This window comes from Embiotoca jacksoni, unplaced genomic scaffold (genome assembly GCF_022577435.1).
Source record: "Embiotoca jacksoni isolate LCO1_2020_lvr unplaced genomic scaffold, fEmbJac1.0.p SCAF_13, whole genome shotgun sequence".
Lineage (NCBI taxonomy): Eukaryota > Metazoa > Chordata > Actinopteri > Embiotocidae > Embiotoca > Embiotoca jacksoni.
The window spans coordinates 10,874,858-10,888,139 of record NW_027185263.1 but is presented as its reverse complement, the minus strand read 5'-3'; the positions used below and the strand labels follow the sequence as shown (position 1 = coordinate 10,888,139).

Below are 13,282 nucleotides of genomic sequence, written 5' to 3'. Positions count from 1 at the left end.
AAAGAGCTCCCGATGTCCAATATGACAGATCTGACTTTTACCAGCAGCCTTTCATTCTTATAATAGCAGATTAACATTAGCCTTATTGGTCCAGTCATGGTGAGTTAAGCTTCATTTGCTGCAAAGTCATTTAGAATAAAGACAAGAATCGTGCCTTTGTGGTAATCATTATTGAAATGTGCTGCTATGCAAGATTGTTTTAAGAGAGAAAAGGACATTAGACTCTAAAAACTCTGCAGGGGGGCTATTGGAGGGTAATTTACTGATGGCAGTGAGTGGAAGAAAGTCATGCTTGCAGGAAAAAGATGTTGGTAAACACGCCTCATCATTGATGATAGTCTGTTACTCAAAACTGCAATCAATGTACCAGTCAAAGTAAATACTTCAGCAAGTTAATACACTAAGTCAACTTTGTCGAGTAGATGTTCTGCTTTTCCTTGATTTGGAAAAGCTGCTCTCCTCCTCCACTAGTTTCAACAAGTCGTCTCATTAATCAGCTTGTTTCCAGTGTTACAAACTAACACGCGGCCAAATGTGCTTGCTGGCATAACCTATTGATCTAACCTGAAAATCCATAGTTGGTCCTCTGTAGTCTTTAGCCATTACATCCCCTTTTCGTTCCAAGACTGCACTAGAGGAAAATGTATGTTTTGGTGTTCATGCGACTTTTTACTTTCTGCATCACAAATAGGAAAAATTACTGGATGAAGCAGGAGAGCTGACCTGGTTGTGAATTACTAAATTCAGGTCATAAATTAAGGACTTCATTTCAAATAATACAATTTAGTCCATGTAAATAACTGCCAAAGCGCATTTAATTGTTGGGACTTTAAATTTACAACTAAACATGTTGGTCTTTCTTAATTTGCCAGTAGAAACTGGGCATTTCATTTGAACAGGCTTCAATAATTCCTTTTTTTAAACAAAAATTGTGAATTGGAACTTCATCATATGACGTAGGAAGGCACATTTTATGTATTTTCCAATGTATATAGCTTCAGTGCGTTGATTTCTAAATCACTTCAATGTCTTTTAAAACTGACCCTTTTGTGTTCACTTTTGATCACTGAGAATAGTAGAGCTGTTATTTTGTTTTTGTTCCTGTCTTCTCCACACAGTTAATAGTCATGGCCAGCTGTGTTTTGTCAAAGCAAACAGATTTCCAGCAGCTTGTCCTCTTATATAAGCAACAAAAAAAAATGCTGTTGTTCTTTATTAACCTTGAAAGGGATTCCAGTCATGTGAGATTACATGTTTGTATGCAGTTGTTTAGCTCCAATCACAAGTTCAAAGGACGCACCATAAAACTCCTCCCAATATCTTAAAGAAACATCTCTAGTTGAATTTCTATATTTTTTGTAATTGCAGTTAGTCATGCACATCACATCATCTAAGCTGGAATGGCTGCCTACGGCTAAACCTTCACACCGCTCACAAAGTGTTGCATATGGAGGCCGGGAACAGCCATGCTTCCAATCACCAGATAACAAGTTAATGATTTTGCTATCAGAAGAAAACAAAGGTCACTTTCCAGTGATGACAGGTTAATTTATCTTGATATCATGAGAAAACAAAAGTCAGATTTCTCAAGATAATTTATGTTTACATATCAACAGTGATGGAGGAAGTATTTAGGCTCTCTGAGATTAAAATAATGTTGTTGTTACTGACAATCAGCAAAATGTGCCCTGGTGTCATCAGACTTAAATGCACTCTCAACCAGGAATCTTTTGTAGTCATTGCATCTGACTGGGTGTAGAGATCTATTGGAGAAGCCTTTGACCAATCAGCACTGACCGACCACCACATGAAATATACCATTGCTGCAGCGTTATGTTGAAAAAAAATGCTTGACTTTAATTTCATCATAGTAAGCCTCCCTTCACTGGTCACCTATTGGCCCCGCTTCAGAGTGGCAGTGTAAACATGAATTCAAACGGGGTTCCCAGACTGATCACAGCAAATAAAACTGATGCTATGAGCAATAGCATAAGGAAGCCAAACTAAGCTAAATGTACTTAAAAGTGTCAAAAGTTGAAGCACTTAATGCAGAAAAATGACCTTTACTCGTGATATTCTATAATACAATCTGTACGATAATTGTAGCTGCTGCATGTGTAAGCAGCATGTTAGTGTACACTGTTAACAGTGAATCACACTTTATCTCAAACGTTTTGTGTCGATCCTGAATTTGTAAAGGGACACTTCTAAGTAGGCTACAATAGTTCCCTCTGAAATAGTGAAGTAGAACTAATTTGATTGAAATGGATATACAAAAAAGAAAAGTAAACTTTGTCAAAAGTGTACTTAATTTCAGGACTCAACCTCTACAAATCAAGCAGATATTAGCTTTTCGTTTTCTCGTGATAGCAAGATGAATTCACGAGACAATGAGCTAAATACTTAGTTTGTTATGTCGAGATCATGGCATTAAAAAAATATTAGCAAAAACAGCCATTGTCGGTTTCCGCAGTTGCAGGCAAGAATATACTTACAGCAATATATATGGTTTGCCTGGGACTGAGGCAAGATCTGGCTGTGAATTATATTGAATACAGTCATTTGTTGATCTTAATGATGCATCAATATGGTTCAGTCAGAGTGTTTTGATATTTGGAAAAGAGTTAGTAAATACTTCAAAATTCTATACAACACAAATGTGCTGTGTTCAAGCACTATTTCCACCAGAAATGTATTCCTATATGGCCCTGAGAGAGACACGTCTAAGATTACAGCAAAATAACATTTTCAACAAACAAACAATTTCATTGTATTCTTTTTGGTTTTCATCTAGCGGTGTTCAGAAAGGACGCTCAATCATGCGGGTGGTAAATGGCATGTCTGGCCAATATCAAAGGTCAAACCAATACATCAGTCCAACTCGGAGAAAATAACAAGCCTCCAGCGTCACATTGAGCCATCATCGAAGTCATTAACACAAATGGAAATGTGACTGTAATGTGAAAACACAAACAAATACGTAGGCCGGACAATATTTTGCAACCATCAGTATTAGTTGGTGAAGCCCGTCTCATCCGAGCCACAATATCTGCTGCTTGGTTTATCTCGCCAACATTAAAGCCGAACAAATCTACTTCTCCCCACCTTTGACTTCTTCTGCATCTGTGCAGCAGCCCAGAAGGTCAGCAAGAAACCAGCATTAATAAGAAAGGAGCGCTTTGCTGATCGGATTGTTTTCATTATTTGACAGAAAACAGTCCCAGAAGAAGAAGAGCAGAAACTTGTCAAACCACTAATATTCCTCAGTCGGTTTGTGCCTCAGTACATTGATATTGATATACAGAAAGCAATTTACCAAGTCTGCTATAAACATCTGTGCTAATTACCTCCAGGTCATTGTTTCATCACCAAAATAACCCAGAATGATGTTCTGTGCTCAATTAACATATGGAGTGTGTAATTATTGGTTAACCTCTGCAGTTACAGATGATTGTTTTGGCATATTCATTACAGGCTTGTGTGTGTGTGTGTGTGTGTGTGTGTGTGTGTGTGTGTGTGACAAGAGACAGAGTGTGTGTGTGAGAGAGAGAGAGAGCACGAGACAGCTTGAAAAAGTGCAATCTGTTTGACCATGTGCATATTTCTAACTAATCATAAGCAAATACCACCATTATTTTTGTCATAGCAAGCGCAGAGAAATCATTTCAATTAAGTGACAACCGTCGTGACAAATATTCGACTTCCTATGACATGGCGTTAACAATACGCTCTTAAAAGCCACAATGGGCAACCGCTGATTTTTAACTATATGTGGCATGACGTTTCTTCCTTCAATCGTCATCGATGTCGTCCCACCCCATCCCAGACGTGTCATTTGACACACAATAAGCTCCGCACACGGAACAAACACATGAAATTCCACCTGACTAAACTTTACGTGACCGCAGGGCTCGCACACGTCAACTCTATCTGCAGAGTGGAACCCTCTTTCGACGTTCACTCGTAAGTCCATGTTTCCTTTGTATTCTTTAATTCCCATGGAAGTAAGGCAGACTGTAAATTGAGCCTGTAGCCCACAGGCGTGCAGGCAAGGTACAGTAGCACTGCACTACACAGCAGCTGTCTTTCTTTTTATATTGCATACGCCAGCTAGCAAGTACTACAGTATATCTAGCTTTCATTTTATTTGTGTCAAAAATATAGTGGTTTTCTATTTCCTCAAAAGAGATGGGTGAAGTTGTATTCATAGGAAAAATTAAAAACTGGTAGACGCAACATTGGAGCTTTCTGTCGACTGAATTCAGACTGTATGTACAGCTGCAAGATGAAGCAAACTGTAGTTTATAAGAAACCATTAAAGCTAATTTACCTGTTGTACATTTTTGGAAATAATCTTTCTGTAGATTTATCTCTAAAACACTCGTGTATGTGTGAAGTGTAGAAAAAAAAAAAAAAAAAAAGGGAATGTACTCCGTTGTACTGGACGATAAAGTGTCACAAAACTGGAAGTTGAAGTGCTCAATCAAATCCTATTTTCCCTTTGACCTTCATTTCAGGTGGAGTCATTCACGATTATGAGTGTGTCCCAAAGGCCACAAGGATAATCCAGGATAGAGGTTCAGACTTAATCTCGCGCCCCGGGACAGAGGCTCAAGAAAACATACTGCTGTTCATGACACGGTGACCTACCAGGCACAGACTTGTGAGATACTACCGATTCTGGACCATTTTAAGTCTTATGACCAAGCATACGTGTCTATAAGAAACTTGACCTCTGAGCCTTTTCGTCTACTCTGCGAGAAGCGTTTTAAGACCGACACATTCAGCAGACTGCGCAAGTCCAGTACAGCTTGTGCAAGTCAAAATTAATGGTTATATTACATGTTGGAGAAGATAGGCATTGTCTATTTGACTCCAGTGCTTGAATGCAGGAGTTCATGAAAGAAGGTCTTTCAGTCATTCATTAGTCAGTCGAGCCCGAATCGAGTTCACCCTACTGCTATCTTATTATTAGATAATGATACCTTACAACATCCTTCACTTACCCACCACATATAGAAATAAATAATACCTAAGCTCTCAACCACTTAACACAGTCTATAAAGAGGTATTATTACTATGAAAAGGCTGTATCTTCTGTAGGGCAGAGTTCTGCTTGTACAAGGTTTTCCTGTTGGCTGCTTACTTCACCTTATGAACACATGGATGACTGCAGAGTGTGACCATCTGCATTAGCTGGTTCTGCTTTTAGCTTTGCAAACCAAAACATGCAAGGACTCTTCCTCCTGCGGAAGCGACGAACAACCTCAGACTCAGTGAAAATTGCACTCGCGAAGTTTTTTTTTAACAGCAATATGTCTTCAGACTGGTTGGTGTAGCAGACTCCATCAATTACTTTCCAAATCTTTGGAGCCCGCACACACACACACACACACACACACACACACACACACACACACACACACACACACACACGCGTGCGCGCGCGCACACAAAGGAAGTGAGACACACTCACAATGTAAACTCGGGCTAAAGTAATGCTATCAAACTTTGAAACCTTTGCATTTGACAAAGCTGATGCGAGGCATCATTTTTGAGATGCGGGCTGTTGTTTACGCTACACATTGACCATGTGATTTACTTCATCGAATAAGAAAAATTGCCATTGATTGTTGGTCTGTGGATGGACCGTCTGCACGGCGCTTTACTCTCAAATGGCCCTGCATAGCTGAGGTAGGCTAACGATATACGAGCTCTACCTGGCAGCTCCACACAGAACTTTTCGACAGTTCTTGTCATCTCTACATGTTTCCACTGTAGTATCTCATCTCACATTTTACCGGAGCCTGGTAGTAACATGTTCTTCTTCTCCTCCTTTTGATGTTTAATGGTGGTTGGCAAAAAGCTTTAAGGTACATTACTGCCACACTCTGGCAGTAGTAATTCATTGCTGTCATGTTGCCAGGGAAACGAGGGAAATAGGACGAGGCGGTTGTTACACAAACTATTCAAATTTTTTTTTTTATGACTATTCAAATGCATGTCCTACCCATAATGTACACTAGGATTTTAGAATCATCGACTAAATTAATTAAAAATAATAAAATGTGTCGTCATTATGTAGATTTAAACTTAAATTGTAAATTCTGGAGTCATCCATCGATAAGAATAAATTAATGGATTTCATGAGATTTACTGCACAGTGCATGTCGGGATCAGGCTTCAGATGGATGGATGGATCGAATGGAGTGAATGGAAATTTAGGAACACCTCATTTTCTCATAAATTGATTTAATTAATTTATCCATATAAAAATGTTGAATTCTCAAGTACCGTTTTGCAGATGTCGGCTCTTTGGTTTTTTTCATCACCAGCCACCTGGTTTTTGTCAGCTTTGTTAAACTTAGACGCAGAGTATCCCATAAATGATCATCTCTGCCAAATCTCCACTCTGTGTGAGTCATATGGAAACCCTGAGCCCAAGACTGCTGGCACAGCTCCCCACAGCTACATCATGGAGTTAGAAAAGCTTGAACATAGTGTAATTGACTGCCAGCTCTTACAGGGCCATAAAAGTTAACCTGTGATTTACAAAAAGCATTTGCTTAAATCGTCGCAAATCTTTGCCAAAATAAAAACTGTGCAAATTCGTCCTCCAGTGAAATACATCACAGGTCAATGTCTTACCACTCACAGCATTTTTACAGCTTTTCAGCTTCTTAGGCACCAGTGAAAAACTTTTGACATTTACATAGATGTGAAAAGAAGTCAAGGACCTGAGGGAAGAATGCCCCCTTTGACTTTTTTTGGCTTCTCTCCTTGTAGTTTCTCACATTAAAGAGCATCTTTGTTGTCTTGTGCGTTGTACTTCAAAGGTTTTTCTCTCAAGGGCAGCATTATGTCATTGAAATTATTATGCAGCGACCAAAAGCACGTAAGAATGATTAATAGCCAATCTGTCATTTCCAATTCACCACAAAGTGAGCAGTTTTCAGGAAGGCTATCAGTGATCAGACCCGATTACATTTTTACTTCTTTCAGCAACATTTGAAAGGACACCATTTTGAAACTCACAGTGACACAATGACTCATGCTGTTTAATAAGCTTGCATGCGTAAAGAAAACTGGTGATACTGTTCCACCAACTGAGCACATACGAATTTGAGTAGACACAATAGGAGATTTTAGCTCATATGACCCAATTATTTTTGAAGAATAGCTTTGGTAGGGCACAAAATAAGAGTTAGGGATTACTGAAATAGCTCGCTTCCACCAATCTACTCAAATGAAACCATCGAATTTACTAGTATTTGTGGTTGGTACGTAACAGAATGCCAAACGGGCACAATGTCAACAAATTAGTTCTCATCCATTTGAGAATTTGTCTCCTTCAAAAGTCAGTTGAAATGTAAAATGACTAATTAATCCAAGTCACATTCTAAAACAGGCATTACATTTACATCATGTCACCTGACATCTGTTCATTTCCTAAATAAATTAACAACCAGGGAAATGTTTCTTAAAGTTGTCCTAAAATCATTTTTCTTCCTTCCCGTTTATGAATTTATTAAATGAGTTTTACTCCTGCTTGGCAAGTGTAAATTCAGTAGCTAGTTAATTAATGGTATGATGTGGTAATCACTATAAAGAACATTAAACAAGAAATTATAAACAGAAATCAATTGTTTCATTTAAATATTTGGCTTCTTTGAGTACTAATAGTTATAATAATAGTCAAGGTTTTATTTGTATTTTTTGAAAGATGTCACTTTACCTATAAAAGGCAAATTTTCCACCAGCTCATTCAGTGTCATTGGAACCATTCTCTCTCTCTGTCCACGCATGTATTAGCTTTCTCTCTGCGGCAGCTCGGAACGTTTGTGGTGAGATTTAAAACACTGCCACTAACTGTGTCAATGGGACGCCGCAGTCATCAAGTTTCTGTTTCTACTTTTAGCCCCATTAACATCACACAATGTTACGACAGGAGGAAATACACAATTCTCCTTCTAAAAACCTTTGTGAAACTATTAGAGATACAAATAAAGCCTTTTCTCGCCATTACTAATAGAGCACTCACAAAATCGCTCTTGCTGTGAACACCACTGTGTGATTGCAGTCTTCACACTTCCCAGTGTTGTTTGTTGTTCAGAGGGCAATATTCTCAACTACTGCTGCCCATCAATTATTCTAAACAGGAAACTGAGTGGATTTCTGTTAAGCTGGGAATACTTGAAATACTCATGTTGTGTGCATTTTAGAACATTAGTATTCCTCTTGAGTAACTTGAGGAATGTTTCATGTTACATTAAAATACTTTTATTGTGTTTTTTCCCACCATGCTTTCATACTTTACTTATACTTTTAAGGCAATGTTAAACGGCAGCAAGGCACTACAGTAGAGTCCTATCCAAGATTTCAGCCACTGTATTATTGTAAGTGGATTTTTATTTTTTTCCTTCCTAGGGGGTAAAAGCTTTATTTAGTGATATTTGATGCTTTGCAGAGCTGCTAAAAGCAGGTGATGGCTGCGTAAAGCTGCAAAAAGAGGTGTTGATTCATAGTGGGATCCATAGTACTAGTAACTCTTTCATGTAACAATGAGTCATTTGATTCAAGGGTGCATAATTTGTAAACATTAGATATCCAGCTTTATCCCGAGAAACAAATGTTTTATCACTAGCCAGAAGGGAAACCAGCTTTAGTATTTTTGGTTTGTATTTGCTGAACTGTTTTTCAGCCAGTTAGCTTTTGGAAAAAAAAAAACAAAAAAAAAAAACCTTTTTATATTTCAATGAACTTCAGACAATTTATTTCAAATGCCTCTAACAATCTGTCCAAAATAGGTGCATCAACAACACATTTATTGAGACCAAACGGCAGTTACCAACAAAGATTTATGTGTCTTCCCACATGATGTCTACATTTCCTATTTAGGAATTATTCTATTCCTCAAAAGTAATACAATGCCATATTATTATCCTCAATGTATAATTACTCTTATGTCACAAGATTTTTAAACCGTAATTAAAAGAAGTTTACCTTCTGCATCCCCTTTTTTGGTAAGTACATGTAGCACGTGTTTTTCAGCCACTTTAGTGTTGTGACTAATGGGATAGGAATATCTGCGTGTTGGCCAGCTGACCCAGTACTTCAGTGTAGTCTGAAATATCTTAACAACAATTTGCGTTCATGGTGAAATTTGGGGATTTCCCGACTTTTTTTTTTATCTAGTGCCATCATATAGACTATGTAAGAGCAAAGAAGTGGGACTTTAATAGTTCGGTCTTCATTATAATGAGATTACACATAACAGCCTGTGTGCCCATAGTCTTTGTGTTATTATTTTCAGAGTGAAGTGCATTAAAACACTCCACTGTTTGCAGTGTTAAGTACCCAGTGTCTTAATGCTCTCATTAACCTCAAGAATCCACATCATCAACAATCAGTAATTCTTTCTTCACAAATAAAACTGCTCATTACTTAAAGTGAGACAAGCTAGACATTGCCTCCCTGACCTCCTGCAACCTTTGAGTAAAGTGTCACGGATCAGGATAATTTAATGCAAGCTGATAGCTCATTAGAATGCAAACAGACAGAGGATGTGCTAAGCTATGTTTAACAGATTGGAAAATACAAGCCACACTGCCAGTTTCACTCAGATATGCGACAGGTTATTTCATGATTAGTCATGGTCTCTTATGACTCACCCTGCAAACACTGACTGCCGGAGAGGGAGTTCAATCTTCTGCCAATGTCACACTGACTAACACAGTTAGGAGAAATATCTAAACCGCTATAATACACACTTTACTCACTCTGTCCACCAAGGACTTCAAACCACACTTACAGTGTCTGAGATTGGAAGTTGCAGGAGGCAATCTAGCATCACTCTGCAGCCATTGTTTGAGTTCCACAACATCGGAGGCCATTCTTCTACAGTGTGCGAGTTGTACTGTCATACCTTTTATGAGTTATGATGGCTTTTGCCGGCATCCTTTTCTAGTGCGTGTGTGATATTAACTCTCTGGACATTTTTACAGTATGGTATATCTAAACTCTGTCTGTGTAGGCCAAACACATGTAATACAGTAAATAGTACATCTTCTGCATCCGACTCGGTCGCCGAGGACATTACGCACACCTACTTACAGCAGAAACCCGACTGCACATCAGGCGTGTCAATCAAAACAGACACACCCCCAACATAGTTTTTTTAGGCCTAATTTCTAATTATTGCCGAGATTATTTTCAGATTGATCGACAGAAAAACTAATAAGAAGAAGTAACTATTATCCACACTGGATAATCCTGACCACCCTCTCCACCACCTGCTGCAGGGACAGCGGAGCACTTTCTCCAAAAGATTCCTCCAGCTCCGCTGTCACAAGGACAGATACAGGAGATCATTCCTGCCCACTGCAATAAGACTGTACAATAACTCACCTCACACAACAATAACACTGTTGTCTGTGTTTCTTGGTTGTTTATATATAAAAAAAATATGTACTGTATATACTGTGCATTATATATATATATTTATTTTTTTCACTGTTATTTTATTGCTTTTTATTATTATTTTATTGCTTTCCTGTATGCTGCTATAACGAAAAAATGTCCCCTTGGGGATTAATAAAGTAACTACCTGACCTAACTTAACCTAACTTAAGTGAATAACAGCATTTTTATTTTTGGAAAAAAATTATTGACTTTGTATTTCATGAGAGATGTTGAATGGGAGTCTATGGAGCCAGGGCCTTTTTGGAGCCAACCCCTAGCGGCCCTCGTTTCAATTCGCACTTTGAGGCACTTCCGCTTTGGCCTCACTTTTATATACAATCTATGTTATTACCTAATATACCCTGTCACTACAAGCAATTAGTCTGTCCTCAAATGATTAAAAAATAATATAGGATTCTTATTATTATTATTATTATAGACGTGTAGACTCTCAAAATCCGGTAGAAACATTCAACCTGGGCAGTCATTGGGATAACCTAATTGCAGTATTAGTGTGCAGCCTGTAAATCAAATATAAACTTGATTGCTAGAGTAAATCAATCCTCTGCCTGGTATCATTTGCCTTACATAAAGTTTATTCAATAACAGTAAAATTATTCACCTTAGGGAATTCATTTTTACCAGGCAGATGTTTTATTGCCATGAAACCGACACACATTGAGTGAATGCACTCACTAAAGGCTTATTTTGTGCCTGTGATTTGAGTATCATCTTCACACACTATTAAATGCCTGCTTTGTTAGAAGTAACTGACTCTATTCTGTTGTGGAAACTGACTTATTGTCAACATCCTCAACAGCTCCTTCAAGCAGAAAAGACTTATTTTATGATAGAGCTTTGCCAATTACCTGGTAGCGCTTGTGCACTGAAACACAGGGAGCTGCTCCCTCACTGTCCCTCCCCCCCCAAATGGATTAAAACATGTAAAACCACCAGTACTGTGATTTTAAATGGGTTGCAGGGAACAGCGCTCTGCAATTGTGGAAGTGAAAGCAATGATCATAATCAAATTATGATATAAAAGTATAATTGACCTTCTCTACAAAGTCTGATAATATTTGTGAAACATTCTAAGTGATTGTAAGTATGTATTAAATTGAAAAGAAACTATGTTAAATTTGCAGAAGCGACAGAAATGTAACTGGAGTGCAGTTCAGAAAATAAAGTGAAGGAGCTTGCCGCCTTGAAGATTAATTTTGTAATTTATATAATAAAAAATATGCAAGCAAAACCAAGTTCATAACCAGGCTTCACAATTTAGGCTATCATCTGAGAGATGCCTCAGAAAATATGTCCTTGTGGTTGAAAAGCAATATTTACCATTTCCTAGCAGAGATTATGCAAATCAATAATGTAAAACTTGATTACTCAGTTACAGTAAGTCTTGGTGAGACTGCTTGGTCTGCTGAGCACGTGCTCTTTTTAGCACTGGTCATAAATGTTGCATTATAGGTATCTATGTCAGTCTCTCTATCTCTTTCAATTTGTCCGATAATGCATTCATGCGTAATATTTTGGTCGGGCAAAAGTCTTAAATAATAGGGAACTGCTTTTCCTCAACAAACAGAAATGCGTACATTCTCCCAGCTGCATGTCAGAGGTAGACTGAGGCCAAAGCCTCTATTGTAGTATTATAACCAAACAATAAAGCTGAAAGATTCACTTTAAAGAGCCGTCAGGAACGCTGTATATCTGCCTGAAAAAGCCTTGGTGTGATGACCGATTTAAAAAGCCAAAGGCAGTTTTAGACTCCACAATAACAAGATAAGAGCCGGGCAGAAGGCTGCATCTGCAGCTCCAACAGACAGACAAATCCAAGAGGATCCATTTGCATTAGAGAGGAGAGTTTATTTTTATAATAACAGGCAATTTGTTAAAGAGGCTATTTTGAAATAATATTCATATAAAGGCAATTTTTTAAAAGAATGCTATTTCAAAATTGCTTTGTCACTAACCAAAGAAGTAACAGCAATCATAATAAGCCAGCAGGTGAAGTAACCAAGGGCACATATAATTATGGCAATAAACAGTGTAAAAGTGGAGTGAGAGGCTCAGCAAGAGGTTTGGTACTTCTGCGCACAATGAGTGCAGTGGGTGTGTAGAGATACAACGTAAAGTATAAATTGTTCCACTGGCAGCTCGTGCCTCTGTTCACACTCCCATTCTCCAGCATGATATTCAGCATAGTGTCTCTAAAGCACGATCCAATTTTGGGACTAACATTATGCAAGACTTGATTACCAAGTGGTCAGTCCCCACCCTGCTCTGACAGTCCCTCTGTGCCCTGCTCTCCATGGGAATATGGTGGGTTTCACTTGACACCCAGACCACGCAGCAGCTGAGACTCAGATGAATGCTAGTCTATGCCGGCTCCCAGGGGGAGGCCGGGGCTTCCTAGTCCCTAATGCAGGGGCTGTGTGAGAGGAGAAAGGTTACATTCAGTTTACATCATAAAGGCGAGACACACACACACACACACACACACACACACACACACACAGAGGCCTTCAGAGGCAGAGTTTGCCTCTCTCTGGCTTCGTTTCTGTTTTTCTGTCACTCTCTCTAACACTCAGACACACTCACTTATACATCATTCACTAGCTGTTCCTCTCGCAAAGTCAAGCTCGCACTCTGCGTGATGCTCGATAAAATTATAACCCGCTGTAATGAAGAATTTAGGAGGAGAGTGCCTGTCATGCGGCCACGCCGTTGTGGTTGTCTGCGCCACCGTTTGGCAAGACTGAGTCTACACTTTGGTTTGAGAATCCACTACATCAAATAATTTCAAACTCCTCGGTGA

At 38.7% G+C, this 13,282-nt stretch overlaps 1 protein-coding gene across 6 annotated transcripts in view; it reads left to right on the top strand.

Annotated features, from left to right (window-relative positions):
• Nucleotides 1-13,282, top strand: part of nrxn2a (neurexin 2a) — a 116,314-nt gene that overhangs the window by 60,481 nt on the left and 42,551 nt on the right. The window lies entirely within an intron of this gene.